The sequence below is a fragment of the Pteronotus mesoamericanus genome, unplaced genomic scaffold (assembly GCF_021234165.1).
Source record: "Pteronotus mesoamericanus isolate MK-2021 breed Mesoamerican mustached bat unplaced genomic scaffold, CSHL_Meso_final contig_74, whole genome shotgun sequence".
In the NCBI taxonomy this organism is placed as follows: Eukaryota; Metazoa; Chordata; class Mammalia; order Chiroptera; family Mormoopidae; genus Pteronotus; species Pteronotus mesoamericanus.
Window position 1 is genome coordinate 5,841,430 of NW_026555247.1, and position 4,970 is coordinate 5,846,399.

General features: G+C 45.4%; 1 pseudogene; it reads right to left on the minus strand.

Moving 5' to 3' along the window:
* Nucleotides 1–1,812: 1,812 nt before the first annotated feature.
* On the minus strand, nt 1,813–2,544 carry LOC129078810 (GTP-binding nuclear protein Ran-like; annotated as a pseudogene).
* Nucleotides 2,545–4,970: the final 2,426 nt, after the last annotated feature.

Here is a 4,970-nt window from a genome sequence, read left to right on the forward strand (position 1 = left end):
GCATGAGCGGCCTGAGCCCTGACCCCTCCTGGAGCTCAGGCACTTGTGGGCTGAGGTCGCTTGTTCAGCTTCCTCATGGCTCCCAGCACAAAGGTTTTATTACTTTCTGTTGGCGGGTTTCACGGGCTTAGTAACCAGTTGGTAGAAACACCACCTCACCTCACAGCATGAAGTGTAAACTCCTCTTACATTTTAGCAGCCCACAGGTGAGCAGCAACAAGTTTAAAAATTAGCTAAAGATTAGATAATTCTCCAAAAACCATACTTTCATACAATTGATCTGGGTTAAGGCACCTGGGAGCTTCAGCCCCATAGTTGGTTGACAAATTAGCAGGATTTGTGCCTTTAATAACTCGCATTGTTACCAAAGGGAGGCAGAGCCCTCAGAAGTCTGGGGTGAGGAAAGGTATGTCTTATGAGAGAGAAAGGAGGGAAGCAGGGCTGTTTGAGTGGGTGGCTGCTTCCACAAGGCACAAGGACACAAGGTCCCTGGGAGGGTAGAGGGAGGAACCCCAAAAGGGGAAGGGCGGAGCACCAGCAACTTGTGTCATGATTTGCCAAGCGCAGCCCCTCACTTTACTTCTTGGAGAAAGCCTGTCCTCATGCTGTTGGTTTGGGGAGGGTGAACAGGCTCGCCCAGAAGTTGCTTAAGTTATCATTGGATCTACGCAGTACCCCCGTCCTGGTAAGCATGCACACCCTCTTGATGACTGATTTCTGTGACAGCTGCCATGTCCATGTGAGGATTCTGGCAACAGCCAGAGAGGTGGAGTTGGGGGCAACCTGGCTAGGGTGGGGTTCCTGCTCCTGGTACTGCATCAGGTATCAGAGGGCAGAGCCTGACCAGCAGCAGGTGGGGTTGATCCCAAGTCCCAGATAATTGCACTACAGCCGTGTGAACCTCTCCTGCTCAGGGCAGCGTGGGGCAGGTGAGAGCAGGCCGCCGCTGGGAACGCACTGCGCCCCGGGATGGACATTCGGGAAGTAGCTCGCCCTCCATACGTCTGATGCCACTGTGGATCCATATGCTCAGGGAGGTTTTATTCCATGACGGATCTCTCAAGGATCTCTGTGCCAAGGACAGTGCACAAGGTCCTGGGTTTAGTGGGCGGCCCCATTGGGTGGATGTTCCTGAGACATGTCTTACAGCCTGTTGCTCAACTCTGTCCCCACCCCAGGAAAGAAGCACCCACCGTTCACCCGTTTCCAGAGAGAGCTGTGGCTTCCTCCCCTCCTTTGACCCTCCCAGCAACACTGGAGAGAATAACAAGATAAAAACGAGGGCAAGATACCCCAGGAAACTGAGTGGAACTTGAGCAGCCTGAACATTTAAATATGGAAACTTGGCTCCAGCTTAATGTCAACAGGGGTAACAGCCCGGGCATCCGAACTGAGGGAAAGAGGAAAGGCGAAAGGCAGCCCTGAGGTCAGGGAAAGGGGAAAGGTTTGGAAGAAGAAGCTGTCGTTACTATATCACCATCTATTGATTGCTTCACATATACTGAGTGCTGGCTAAGTGTTTTATTTAAACCTCCTCTTTTTTTTATTTTTTAAATATTTGAAATACAACCTTTTCTGATTCTAAACAAAAAGAAGTGGGAATGAGAGTAACAAACAGGGTTTAGTCACTGAATGTTGTGATTTGACTGTAGCAGTCTTATATTTGCAACTCAATAAGGAAACAACTGCATTCCCAAACAGTTAAATAAATACACAGGTCCAAAAAGTGAGGGTATTTTTTTAACTGACACATTCACTCCCGAGCCCTTTCATCTCCTTCAGCATCACAAGTCAAGCACAGGTTCTGCTTAGCTACATACTAACGTGGCAAACGTGGGGCACCACGGACACCGCAGGGCAGCTGCCTGTTAAACCAGGCTTCTGGAGCTGGGCTCCAGCCTCCATCTCTTGCAGGTCATCAGCCTCATTCTCGAGAGCGGTGGTCTTAGCAACAGTAGATCGTGCTCCTGTTGTGCTGCCAAAGCTGGTCCATGACATCCTCTGGCGGGGCAAGAACAAGCAGGGCAACAAACTCTAACTTCAGGTCTCTAGTTAGTTTTCTAGCAAGCCAGAGGAAGGGCTTCTGAAGTTGCAGTTACTTTTTGGCAGAAATGTCATATACCGAAAATTCTTCTTTTGGTGGAAGACAGCTGATTTTGCTGTTAACTTTTCTGTCTTTAATATCTACTTTGTTACCACACAACACAATGGAGGTGTTTTCACACGCTCGTACCAGATCCCTATGCCAGCTAGGCTCATTCTTGTAAATAACTCTTGAAGTTACGTCAAGCATAATAGCCCACAGGGCTTGGATGCAATAGTCATCTCTCAGTCCACCAAACTTCTTGCCAGCTGTTTCCCATACACTGAAGTTAGTAGGTCTCTTGTTGGCATGGAACACAAGGAGATGGATCTCAACACCCAGTGTACCTACATCCTTCTCAAATTCATCAGATGACTTTGAATGAATGTAGTTTTTCCAGTGCCATCATCACCAATCAATACAAGTTTGAACTTAACTTGGGGTTCTCCTTGGGCAGCCATCATGGTGTTACTTCCAGAAGTGTCTCCTGGCCCAGCTGACTCTTAAATCTTCTCTTTTAATCTTGGAAGGAATCTGGGGCCAGGCTGCCTAGGTTTGAATTCTGGTTTCATCACTTACTTCCTTAAGCAACTGTCTTAAAATACTTGCTGATTTGACTTCCTTAATTGTGAAATAATAATCATCATCATAATAATAATACCTAAACTCACAGGGTTGTTCTGAGGATTGACTGAGAGAATAGTTGTAAATCTCTTAGAACAGTGCCTGACACATAGTAAATGTCTTTTAAATGTTGGAGATTCTACACATATGATTTCTTTATCAACATTGATGAAGAAGTATACAGTGGTGGGCAAAAGTAGATTTATAGTTGTTTGTGTGGGAAATACTACAATAATTAATAAATAATATATAAGAATAAACTGTGTTTTATACAGTCACAACTGTAAACCTACTTTTGTCCACCCCTGCATATATCTCCACCAGTGTGGAGGATAAGAAACTCAGAGAGGTTAAGTAATTTACCAGAGGTTGCCCAGCCCAGATTTGACCCTAGGTCTATTTCATGGTTTCACTTGTGGTTGCCTTAGCTAGCTGGATAGAAAGTTTTTAGAAATATGATCCTTTCACTGAGATAATGGATGATGAAGATGATGATGATGATAATGCTATGATGATGGTAAATGCTTATATTGTGCTAGGTGTTTTATCTATATTATTTAATTCTTAGTCTGGTCCTTTTTGTTCTATATCATCTTCACATACTGTGTTGAACAGTGTTCCTCTGAAATCCTTTTCTACCCAAAAACTCAAAATGTGACCTTATTTGGAATAAGGGTCTTTGCAGATATCATTAGTTAGGATAAGGTCAAACTAGATCAGGGTGGGCCCCATAGGAAGGTGTTCTTATAAGAAGGCCAAGAGAAGACACAGAGACACACAGGGAGACGGCCAGGTGAGGCAGAGACAGAGATTGGAATGATACAGCTACAAGCCAGGGAACACCAAGGAACATCAGCAGCCACCAGAAGCTGCAAGCGGCAGGGGTCGTTCCTCCCCCAGAGCCTGCGGAGGGAGCGTTGCCCTGGACCTGACACCTTCTAGCCTCCAGAACTTTTAACCTTCAGAGCTATGAGAAGATAGATCTCTGTTGCCTGAAGGCACCCAGTTTGTGGCCTTTTGTTGAGATCCCTAGGGAACTAATACATTCCTGTTAACATTTGAGAAACTGAGGCTCAAGCAAACTAAAGGGTTTGCCTTAGGTCAGTTTAGTGGCAGCAGAGCTGGAATTTGAACTTGGGTCTGACTCCCTCCAAAGCTCTCTGACCTCCAGTGGGTGCCAGAGTTGCCAATGCATCTGGGTCAGCATTAGTGCTGCCATGTGCGCTCCGCCCAGCTCCGTCAGACCCAGTCTCTTCTGAATTTGACCCTGTGGTCCAGACACAGTGACCCATGTGTGACTCATTAAGTCACGTGGAAGGGAGGGAAAACAGCAGCCATATCTCCCACATTTTGGGAGAAAAATCCACCAAAACCTTTGGAGACAATTTCTCAATTTCATATTAACTTATATTTTCTTTAAGTACAAACAATAAAGACGATTATTTCAAAATAATGGAAATTTTATCCCCTGGAGAATTACTTTATATTGTATCTCTCCAGTGCACAGAATCAAATTAGTAATCGATCGTGGCTCTTGACATTCTCTCTTTGGTTTACACTCAGCTTTGTTACTAATCCTCTCTATAACAAATACCCACAAAGCCGCCAATGAACCCCAGAACTATTGACCCTAATTCATACCATCCCCACCCCTTCCCCTCCTCCTTGTATATAACAACCCTTTTGAAGTTTGTCTTTATTAGCTCTTTTAAAAATAAATGTGTTTGTCACCCTTGCCAGTACAGCTCAGTTGGTTGGAGCATCATCCCATACACCAAAAGGTTGGGGGTTCGATTCCTGGTCAGGGCACATACCTAGGTTGTAGGTTCAATCCCCAGTTAGGGTGCATGCAGGAGGCAATCAATCAGTGTTTCTCTCTCTCTCCCTTCCTCTGTCTCTAAAATCAATAAATATTTTAAAAAAATTAAAATAAAATAAAATAAATACGTTTGTCAGATGTGTGACCACAAGGACCTATGTGGTCTGGCTGTTTATTTGATCTTGGCTCAGATTTATTCATCCTGGCTTAGTAACTGGTAGGTCATGGTCTCAGTCACGTGAAAGACTCATTGAGTAACATTCCCTTGGTCCTTGTAAGTGCCAGGAACCATGCACCTGCTGACTCCCTCCTTGAAGGGTTCCGCCCTCTTGTCATCTACCCTGCCCTCCTGTCCCAGCTGACCTGGCTGCAGACTCCCTTATTGGAGACAAAGGCACAACTTGTGGAGAGACAAGGGCCAATCATGAAGCACAACTGACCAGA